This window comes from Astatotilapia calliptera, chromosome 11 (genome assembly GCF_964374335.1).
Source record: "Astatotilapia calliptera chromosome 11, fAstCal68.1, whole genome shotgun sequence".
Lineage (NCBI taxonomy): Eukaryota > Metazoa > Chordata > Actinopteri > Cichliformes > Cichlidae > Astatotilapia > Astatotilapia calliptera.
The window spans coordinates 19,971,541-19,983,824 of record NC_137432.1 but is presented as its reverse complement, the minus strand read 5'-3'; positions in this window follow the sequence as shown (position 1 = coordinate 19,983,824).

Below are 12,284 nucleotides of genomic sequence, written 5' to 3'. Positions count from 1 at the left end.
CTTTTCACACCAAGTCGTGGATTAATTGTTTACTCTCTACCGACTATGCTCGGATCAGCTGGTTGTTGTGTTGTTGTGCCAACAGGGAAGTTTGGTGGACAAACTAAGCAGCATCAACAATCATAACATGGTTGAAGGGTGTTTCCTCTATCTCTTTTTATCTTTATAATTTTTAAATATAAAAATATGTATTATTATTATTATATATGTAATGGAACATAGTAAAATATATTATTATTTGTAGTTATTATATAAAACCTTTACACATTTTTTAAAGTAAAGCTAATTGTTTACACTTTACAGATTTTACACATAGTTTGAGCTACTTCTTTGAAACTAATGAAAAATTATTAGATATAAACAGTATAGAACATAGTATCCAGAGTTTCCGCCTTTAACAACTTTTTTTTATGGTAAACGTCTCATCCACTGATTATGAAATTTCTTCCTCACATGCTAAAACATGGAAAGTGAAGCAAATATACATTTAAGTATAAGGTATTAATGCAAAATTAGGCCTGAAGTTAATCCTAAAGTCTTATTATTCTTATTTTATGAAATATAACCCAAGTTGACTGATCTTAATCATATAGTTTAATATTGCACATTAGTCACATTCCAATTAGCATTTATCTTGTCCGCGTCGCTTTTCAATAAAGTTTTCTGATTTATTGTGGAAGCCTGCCTTTACTTTGTGCTAATAATTGGATGCTATTGAAAGGATGGGTTTCATTGATTTTGTGGATGACTGGGAGCATTACTGGCCCAGACCATAGATTGTCAGCAAGGTCTGTGTTGAGCTGGGATCGATGCCGGTGAATCTTCCCCTCTGGTTTTTATTTACTTCTGTCTCCATTGATTGAAACATGCAATAGTTCAGGGGCTATTATCACACTGACGCTAAGTTTCTCTGTCTCCCCATTGAAATAGCTCCCTCTGTTCCTTGGCAATATCTCACTCCAGCAAGTGCTCCCATCTTTCCCTTTCTAACTAATGAGTTAAGAGTATTGCTATGACCTGTAAACATCAATCACGGAGAAAGAGGGAGACAGTGACTAACTGCACCAGCGAGAGGGGGATGAAATGAAATGAAAGTATACAATAAAAGAAACATCCAGCTTGGTCCTTGGAGAAGCTGAAATATATACCACCAGAGAAGAATTTAGATAATCATCAAAAGACCACTAGACTGTGCCTTCATGGTTAATCATCTCTAGAAGAAGAATTCCTTGAATTGTGTTATGAATTTAATGGAGGGTGACTAATAATACTTTTGGACTTCAGCTGAATTTATTAAGAGACAAAGAAAGTGAAACTTTTTTGTTCATTCATTGTGAATTCAGCTTTGTGCTCTTAATCCAATTTAGTGCTCTGTGAGTCTGAAAACAGCCATGAATTTCTATTCAGCTGTTAAAATTAAACTTCTTCCCAACAGACAACTTGCACCGTTTGCCGTGTAGTAGCTGCCTCGCTAGATTGTTTCCGCAATACAACATAAAGATGGTCCCATGCAAGTGGCCCATCCTACGTTTACCTATCTTATTTCCTGACAAGACAGCAGAAAGGTCAGCGTCCTATCCAACTGGGACTCTCATGATTGAATGTAATCTGTATGTACTTGTTATTCTGAGTGCCAGGCCTTTCTTTTATTTGCTGGCCCAGAAGTTAATTTCCCCCGTGACCTTTGTGTAATAAAACAGTATTATCTGTTTCTGCAGCCACAACAAGGAAACAAATTAGCTTCCTCAGCAGTGTTTTGTCACATAAGAGATCAGTTATAAGTTTATTTACTTTAATTAGATTAAGGTTGCAGTAAAGGCATGTGTCTGTGTGGGCATCATCCCTCATCTCCTTGCATTATCTGATTGTCCCAGCCACTGAATTGGACAATGGTTATGCTTTTCAGTGATTACTCACTCCAATGCAGTCAATGTTTTTCTTCCCTCGTTGCAAAAAAATAAAAAATAAAAAACAGAGAATAACTAAGTAAATCTATTCACTTTGTAACTGTTTGTATTTTAGTTCACCTTAGCTTTATCTCACACTAATTGGATATACACAGACAAAAAAGCAAAAAAACAAAAAACAAAAAAAACACAAAAAAAACAAGCTGTTGATTTCTCACACTTCTGCACGAACATAAGTCACCTGATACTGTGGAATTCCTCTAATCCTTCCCTCTACTTTTAGTGGGAGTGAAGCGTTTCCTTTTAAACTGGATTTGTTTTTTTTTTTTGAAAGTGCATAAGATCAAATGAACATGGTAAATTTCCTCCTCAGTATATCGTGTGCAACTTGCACTCTACAGCTGCTTTCATCGCCGTGGTAGTTAAAAAGAATTGTCATCGTTAAATATTTACTTTTTAAAAAAAATTGTCCTTCATTCAAAAAGTTGATAAAATCTGTAAACGTTTTAAAACACACTTAAATATTGATTTCAAAAAAATTTGATTAGTTTCCAGACAATACAAGAATACTTACACTTCCCAGATATTGCTATTTTAAATATATACTTTAGCTGTTGCAGCTTAGACTAAAGGTGAATGTGAGAGGAGAGGCTGTGAGCTGTGGAGGCCAAAGTGAATGCAATGCTTTACTGACCCGAGGAATCTCTTTTATTACGGGCTCTTTGTGCCTCTCCCTCCGCTGCTCTGTCAGCCCATTCAGACCCAGTGGCAGCCACCTACATTATATCCTGGATAGGCAGGACATTCATGCCTTTTTAACCCATTGTCCTTCCCTCTGGGGTGAGGGCCCAGAGCGGGATGTGAGAACCCCAGGCTGGGTATTGTGTCCCTCTGCGCTCTTCACACACCCGGCGGGGGACTTCCTTTCTGGTGTCACCGAAACCTGTGTGGTGTAATCCGCAGCTCCCTGCTGAGCAGGATGGGAAGGTTATTAAAAGTGCCTCTAATGTCTCGTTAATAAATCGCTTCCATTTTCCGCTTCATTTCTAAGTAATCGTGTTGGGAGTGTGGATAGGAAGGAATGTGTACCAGTTCCCGTGTTTTCAGTATCAAAGCAGCATAAAAATTAGCATTTCTTTTTATTGTCAGCTACACATATCACGCACGCACCAGTACAGATCCATTAGAGATGTGACCCTAACATTAAAGATCAAGTATCTGGAATGCTGTGTGACCAGGTCAGCCTACAAGGTGTTGATGCTGCTGTGATTGCCGGAGGAGAGATTTTTAAACACACCGAGGTTTTGGGTTAATGGCGTCTTATACTCTGACCCGGTGGATGCTGCATTTAGGTCTCTTCTGGGGGTAGCTCTATAAAGCGGCCGAGGTCACTCCAGTTAGAGGCGGCTGCTGTGTTAAGAGGTTAGAGAGCAGAGGTCCCCACAGCGTGGTATCACAAGCACTCTCTATGATGCGTTAAGGAGGCTGATGGCTGTGATTGCCACAGTGGGACCTGGAGGTGAGGTTAGAGATGGCTCAGGACTGCTGGGGTAATCCCATTAACTGTGGCTCTTATAGCCCTCTCTCCCGGTGTGTGTTTGTGCACATGCTTTTTCAAAGCGAGTGCGAAGGAGACCCCGTCTGTGTGTGAGTGGCTCGAGGGTGACCCGAAAGACATTAGCTTGCCCTGTAGGTCAAAGGACGGGCAAAATAAAAATACCTGTCAAAAGCTGCAAACCATCAAACTTCCAAGTTTGTTTGTAATAACTAATTTTCTTTCTCTTGAAATATTAACTTTTTTCATCTTACTTTTAATATGTTTCATCTCAGTGATCTTTCAACCCTAATTTTATTGCAAATAAGCACATAATTGCTCAACAGTTTATTCAATATAATATAACATATTTCTTTTATTAAGTGTTGGTAGCTCGACAGCTGGACATAAAAGTGGCTAGGTACGCAGGAAAGCAAAATATCCTTTCAACAAAATGATGTTTGTCAGGTTCATGTGGCGGTGTGCATCTCAGTCATTAGTATAGGCACAACTAATCACAGAGAATAAATAGCAACGTTTCCAACACGGCTGCTGAGAATCATACTTGCCGTCGGTTAATTTTTATCAATTATCACTTGTGCCTCTCATTGTTATGTGCAACAATTAGCTTAAGTTCTGCCTTGACTCGCACAAAATATATATTGACATCCTTGACAGCTGCTCAGATGTCACCACTGGGCTGATTTTTACAGCATTGTTAAAGGTTAAAAGATGGTGGCTATTATGTGCTATACACTGCTGGGCTATCTGCATTGCATCCAGGCAGTCAGTCAATGCAGGTCTACGTCTGTGGAAATATAAGTGGGGCAGTTATGGCAAACAAAAAGCTATCAGTGATTCTGAAAAGGGAAAAAAATCGTGAGGGGGTCAAACGTCAATGGCAGGGAGTAGGAGAGTGTTTGGTATTGTCAATAATGGATTCTGTGTTCGAGGGTGGGATATTCTCAGTGAAAAGCTTTTGGTGGGCGGGATGTGGTGGGCTAAAGTCATTCATGCAAGAGCACTATATCATGTACGTACTGATAAAGCAGTGCAAACACATGATTAAGATCAAGAATGTAGCATCTTCCTTTTTTTCCACCTTGAAATTAGGTGATGCTACTGTGTATTTTCTTTCCCCCCACAAAGAAAGATTTTATGAAAACTAAAAATCAGTCAAAATGTACCTTTTTATCTATCTATCTATCTATCTATCTATCTATCTATCTATCTATCTATCTATCTATCTATCTATCTATCTATCTATCTATCTATCTATCTATCTATCTATCTATCTATCTATCTATAAAATTGAAAACCTATATATTTTTTTTAACAAAAAATAGATTTTTCTTTTCAGTATGTACATCGGCATATGGGAACATCCATTCTTAAAAGGTTGCATTTAATTATTTGACTGTAACTAATGCAGTTAAGACAGATATTCACAGTTATTGGTATTTGGAACAATATGGTGAGTGTGTGTATTGATCAGACTGGGGCTCTGTCAATAACAGTGGATGAATCTAATTATGGTTCCTCTCTGTCTACTCAGTTAACTGCCAGCATGGGAGCCCTCAGTCTGTAAGTCTAGTATGAGCTCACACACACACACACACACACACACACACACACACACACACACACACACACACACACACACACACACACACACACACACACACACACACACAGTCAGAGCCATAAAAGCATTAGGACACTTGGCTTCGAGTCCCACCTCCTTCCTTAACATCCCACCATAAAGCTTTAGTCCAGGTGCAAAAGTAAAAGCAAGTATGATGGCACCTCCTAAAAGTGCTTATTAGTTTAAACAATCAAATGTCTTTTTAAAAAAAAACACTGTATACAAGTTAAAGATTTTCTTTGGTGTTTCCCTTCACACTTTGTTTTTTTTTCATATTGATTCCCCTCCATTTTAAACCGATTTTTTTTTATCCTTAATATGAGACACTGTGGTTGAATAGGGTAGAGTTTACTGATGTTTTATGCATGTACGTATAAAAGACTTATGATGTCATTTTTCCAGAAACCAGAAGAAGACAATAGAAAAAGTTCAGTAAAATAAATTAAAATATGTAATTAATTACTTCTGGTCTAAAAGAAGAAAAGACATGATAAATTAAAATAGACCAAAATATGAAAATTAACTACCACATGATAAAACATGCCTTAAAACACAGCAGCTTTATTTTGTCTGTGAAATGCTTTTATCTCTGAGTCTTGACCTGAACATATCAGGAACAAAAAAAGTCACTTTGAATACATTTTGAGTACTTTCTTTCTTTCTTTCTTTTTTTTAAACAATATGAAGAAATCGTGCAGGGGTAAGCTCACATGCAATTAAAGGGTGACCTGCCAATAACGTGTCATATAAACACAAGTGCCTCATTTTCGCCAATTTATTCGTCATGTAGAATTCACACTTTCTCACGTGAACACATCTAAAAAAAACAAAAAAACAACAAAAAAAAACCCCAAGCTGTGCACATCATCGGCACACAGACTCACACACAAAACAAGCTTGTGTCTTTGTTTGCTCACTGTGTCACTCCACTCAGCCGTGTGTGGCCGTTGAGGGACTCCCCTATCTCCACAGGTTTTTGAAGGAAAGTCATTTGAGTTCGAAATCTTCTTCGGCAAGTGCAACACTTCATCAAGGGTGAAGACTCCCTGGCTATCAGAGATGTATCAGTTGGTCTGATAAAGCCCTTGCCCTGCTCCCCGCACACAGCAACATCCCATCATAAATAAAAGCAGCAGAAAAGAGGCCTTTGTCACTGTTTATCTGGACTGCTTTTCTTCCTCGCCCTTGATTTCCTCTTCAGAAAATTGATGCACCCTTAAATTGAAGCGGAGAGCTTGACAGGTAATGGTTAGTGTGATAACTGCTCAGATTTCATCAGCCAGGGCTTTTTTTTCTCTCTGTGTGCAATTGTTGGAACTTTCAGATAGATTACTAGATTACCTGTCATCCAGTGCATCAGATAAAAATGCAGAGTTGAGGAGATGTAGCCAACACTGGAACAGATAGGAAGAAAAAGATTTGGATAGAGAATGTTAGACGTGAAAGGAACGGTGAGGACACAGATTTACACTTATCTGATAGGGTGGCAAATAGAACATATTATTACCATCACAATAACAGGCGCTTTTCTCCTGGCATGGAGAATTGTGATTTATATTATGCGGTTTAAATGGTCAGAATGCTATATATGCATATAATTAGCGGTTTCAAGAAAAATAAATAAATAAATGTCGCTTCTTTGCCTGAATTAACCTGGTTCAAAGCCTGATATTTTGTTTTGTGCTGTATTTTAAAGATGTATGTGTGAGGTGTGTTAGTGCAATAGTTCTAGAAATGCAAATATAAGGGAAAAAGTCTTATTCTGTTGTAGGAAGGTTTATTGATTATTTGTCAGAGATGGAGAGAAAAGCTATTACAGAAAAAGAAGAAAAAGAAAGAAAGAATTCAAATCTGCATTTAGTCTTTGCTCCATCAATGTTATGGTAACCAATAGAGCTGAAATCTTTGGCAGATGTGTGGCAGCAATTTTTCTCAGCTATTATAGCATTATAAACACTCGGCTAGAGTTACATAAAACATGCATATTTTTGACTGGGAAATTTTCAGACGAGAGAAACAGCTGTGCTGGCCTTACAATGCATTAAGTATTTCATCCCTTTTAGATGGTTAAATTGTGCATGAAATGTTGCTGGCGCAGGGTTCTCCCGAGCTGGACTGATTAGGCAACATCTGTTACATTGGGAGAAATCCGTGTCGTTTCTAATTAGCTGTCAGGCTGCGGATACGTTGTGCCTGATGGTGCCGAGGATCTGCCACAGGTTCCTCTCCTCGTCCTGTCACCTGCTTGTGTGTTCCCTCCTCCCCACGTCCTCCACCCCAGTTCCCCTCTCCCTTCCTCTCTCCCCCACTCACTCTCCCTCACACACACATACACACACTCATCAGCTGTAATTAGAGAGCAGAGTCCATACAAAGGAGTGAGCCGGGAGCCAGGCTTGAGCCCATCTGTGCAGCCCCATCATCAGTGAGCTCACAAACTCCTCCAACACTGGGGGCCGCTCCCGGGCTCCCAAGCTCCCGAGCCAGACCCCTGCACGCCGATCATCTGAGCATGCAAACTTTCTTCCTCTGCCTGCCTCACGCCCGTCTTTATCTGTCTTCTCTGCTTTGCTCTCTTTCATTCCCCGCTGAAAGGAAATCTATCGGCTCGGAGCTGATTCATCTTGCTTTAATAAGGCCCAGATGCTGGTAAATATTAAATGCACTACAGTGAGGAACAGACAACACTGTGACCAGCTATTGACAAAACACAGCATTAGAGGGATGGAATGAGCTGAAATCCATATGGACAAATTAACAAACACAGGAAGGTGTCAAAGAGACACCCACAACTAATGCTGTTTTCATTCGCACACTTGCACAGTTGTTTTACTCTCACATTTCTTTTTTTGCGTCCGATTTAATTTCCCTAAATCTGTTATCATTCATTTTTAGCTAAAAAAAAGGACATAAAAAATACGGCTGACCTTCTAGAGTTTTATTTCATTCATTACTGATCTTGTGCACAGTATGCTATTGCTACAGGTCATCTCCAGCAACAGTCAACACAATATCTGTCTGGCAATTAATTTCAGCAGCTAATCGATGATTGTTTGTGTGCTTCAGTGGAAAAAGACTTCCCTCCCCCTTTTCTTTTAGCATTTTATGCATCGTCACATTTTGAATCTTTAAGACAAAGCACCCCAAAAACAACATTAAAACATTTAAAAATAATAAATAAATATAACTTTAATAGCTTAAGATAACTAGCATCTGCTGTAAGACGATATTGAGAGTATCAGCTGGAGATATGTAAGGAGGTAACTCAAAAACTCTGTAAAGTCATTAACCGAATTTCAAAGCAAATTGTCTAAGGAGCTGGGAGCTTCCACAGAATGTAATAAATTGTGTAACTTTGCAAAACATTTATTGCATTAAAAATTGTAACGTTGGTCTATTTTAAATCAAAATGTTGAATTTGTTTTATGTTGGAAAAAATAATCTTATGTTAACTTCCACCAATATAAGAGCCAGGAATATATATATTTCTTGATAACTAATACACACTTCAAATCTGTGACAGCATGGTTTTGGAAAATTTAGACTCATTTAGAGTTTTTTTTTCAGGCAAATACACGAAAAGAAGAATCTCCATCATTTAGCCACGTCTATAAACGTGTGCGCCCTTCCTTTGTTAAAGCAATAAAACAAGCTAATACTTCCTCTTTCCATCCTTGAACCTCTCAGTCTCCCTCTTGTTCAATCATGACATAGTCAGACAGCATACACATCTGTCCCCTTTGGCTATTCCTGACAAGTTCAACTGGAGAGCCTTTGAGACAAGGGGAGGGGCTGCAGGGAAAAGCCAAAAAGTTCTGCCTGAGTGGTGCCTTAAGGCAGCAGATGAGACACAAAGATAATGCTGGGTGGTTCTCATAGCCCACAACTGAGGGATCCCACCTTAAAATCAGGTGGTTAATTTGAAAGTTGACAAGCAGGACTTGTCATGTACAGTGGAGTATTAGTAAGTCATGTTCATTCAGGTGTCTGAAACATCAGATGGGCCCTTAAAACAGGCACTCAAACACTCCACTGTCCATCAGTAAGGAGACAATGTGCTGACTGACTAATACAATTTGGATCATCTTGTGTCTGCTGTATTAATTTGTGTGTGCAAAAAAATATGCGATAGATGTGACACTTTCCTTGTACTTTAATATCTACAAAGAATATAAATGTGTTTTTATACATCAGAAGCATCAATAATGCTCTCCTGTGTTTTAATTTATCTCAGATAATTTAAAAAAGGGTTAACAAAAAGTCTGCATGCGTCTTTTTTCTGAAAATATCTTGCAAGACATGAATTCTACATAAGCACAACTAAAATTACCGTTTTTATTTATTTATATTTTGCTTTGAAAGAAAGCTTCTTCACTTCTTTAATGTTAATTTGCATCATCTTATGTGAGAAATCAGTCGACCTATGTGGAAAGAAAAACCAAGTCCTGACCCTGAGATATGTAATTGTCTTTCACTGAGTATAAAATGATGATGAAGAAAAAAGTAAAAAAAAAAAAAAAAACCAACTACTCTTTGAAGTAGAAGCAAGGCTGTTGCAATTCTGCTGCAAGCAAATCAAAGCAGAGAGGAAAAAACAGTCTGTGACCAAGAATGACAGGCCTGAGAGAATGTCACAGCAATTGTGGGGCCATCACTGGCAAGAGATGATGGGTGATTGCTTTGCGTTCCACGGCAAGTCCATCCTGGAGGACATTGCGCACCCTTGCTCATCTGTGGCCCAACCTTTGGCGCTGACATTTAAAGTGTTGATTTTGGAGCACTTATGCTAATTGTTGTAATTTTCCTGATGAAGCGCCATTCTGATACCTTGATGTGGCCAAGATAGTTTTACATTTTCTATGTGGTCCTCTTTGCCATTTGCACTGTGTAGTGTCAGCGCAGAGTGCTACTGAAAGCAGACAAAATTGCAAGCAAATTGCATCAGATTGCCAACATTGTGAAAAGGTAAATTGCTTGCAAATCTATTTAAACCACTGGCCTATTTTCATCAGCTATGGTACTTGGTATTCATGATTGCTTAATTGGCGACCTTTTCTATTGTGTAGTGCTTTATGGTGCGATGGAAAACGATCTTTACCAAACCAATTACCCTTTTTTTTTTCTCTGCACTACTACATTAGAGCTGTGATTGCAACAGCTAGTCCTTTGTAAATGAACTTTCTGGTTTCAGAGAACAGGCTAAAGTGTCATTTGTTTGATATGATGTTGTTGAGCCTTTTTTTTTTTTTTTAATAAAAAGCAGCGCTAAAAAGATGGACTGTTTTAGTTATACCCTGTACACATGTGACAGTAATAAGCCCATAATAACCTCGTCCATGTGAGAGACTTGTTAAATATAAAAAATATTTTGTCACACTATCAATCATGTGTATTTACCTACCGCTTAGGCTTTATGAAGCTTCAGATATGGCCATTTGAACATTTCCTGCAGTTTTAGGCAAGACCTCGGTGGGCTGTTAAGTTACATTTGCTGGCAGTTGATATTAAATATGCTGGGATTTAAATCTGTCCTCTTTCTTATTTACAGCAATTTTTTTAATGTGTGGTGGTTTACAGAACTCTGCAAACCAATTCACTATCACAGAAAGCCAGTGCTGTTCTAGCAACTTTAATATTATCCTCAATGCTGAGAAATTAATTTGAATCCCTCTCGTGTTGGTTAACTGATCAATACATTTTTCACCAGCCTGACCGTCCACTGCAGAGTTCCATTTTCATTCATTATTGTCTCAAAAGCATGATAATGAGAAAGTCCCCCCCTCTCTTTCCTAGACAGACTTTTTGCAGTATTGAATTGAAGTGCTGTCAGTCTGCTCACTTCTCCTCTGCCAGACAGGCCAATAGAATTAACCCTGGATTAACCCACCAGGCCCAAGTGCAAGGTAATGGCCTTGGCTAATGGCTGTGGCTGCCCGGTGCCAGGTACTATTGACTCTCGTTGGCACAATTTGTTCCATCTGAGGGGCAGCGTGACAGCATGGTCATCTCTGTACAGCTGGCGTCCATTGCCACTGCCAGGCGGAGATAATGTTCAACCACGCCATCGAGCCAGGATCATAAGGAGCAGTGTTCTCTGGCCTCATCTCCGTCTTGACAAACATGGGAAAGGATCCTTTAGGAAAACATGCTTTATGTATTTTTGAATCTTTGTATTTGGTCCAAGAGAAACAGTAATACTCTTCAAATGGTGATGCAGTATAAACCACCGAAACAGTTGGTCATTGATTTAGCAGCTTCCAAGCACTTAAAAGATTTCAAGATGTTATCGTCACTCATATAAAACTGGCAGGTTTGAGGCTACAGCAGGCTTTATTTCAGTCCACTCATTTTCTGGCAGCTTTCTTCATCTAGTCACTCCTGTGTATAAACAGCTCTCATCCTTAGTTTTTTTTGTGCTCATGTCTTTGCCTGGGGTGTGGGAGTGTAATGCAGGTGGGGGGATGAGAAAGAGGGCTTAAATCTGTCTGAACAAGGAAGCAGTCTCCTCCTCTTCAGTAGATTAGCTTATTTTAACTTCGGTCAGGCTTTTACAGAGGCAGAGGACGGGGTTCGGTGTGTGTTTATGTGGATGTGAGCGAGGGGTGCTTATAACCCCTCCTGCCATTTTAGCAGACCTGAGCTCTGAATGGGAATGTGGAGGTGAGGGAGGGGGCTGTAAATTTTCTCTGAGTCAGGCCAAAGCTGATTGATCTCTGAGTGTAAAATCGATAAGTAGACACTGTCATTTTTGTAAAGGATGACTTGGAAAGAGAAAATAAATTAAGACTCCCCAGATCGGACTGGATGTGCACACACTGATGGTTTGGTCTAATTAATTCAGTGCACTCCGTATTTTGGTAACGTTGCGTTCGCAGCTTCAATCTCACAGGTGCCTAGCCATGGCAGGCAGTGCTGGCAGCAGCAGACCCTTTATTACACTATGTATATTTCATCGCAAACATGCAGAGAAATCAGACACGTGCCCTTGCACTCCCTCCATGTCTTGATTCCTGATTAATCTCTGTTGTTATTTTCAGACGTACATCACGTCAGGGGTTGATTAAATCAGGAATTGAAAGCCATTGTCTTTCTTGCATGTCCCTTAGCAGAACTAATGTACCTGCTGTGGTCATTTGTCTTGAGTTGTTATAAGAAATAAAGACTGGTGCACTTTTCTCGTCCACAAGATATTGCACGA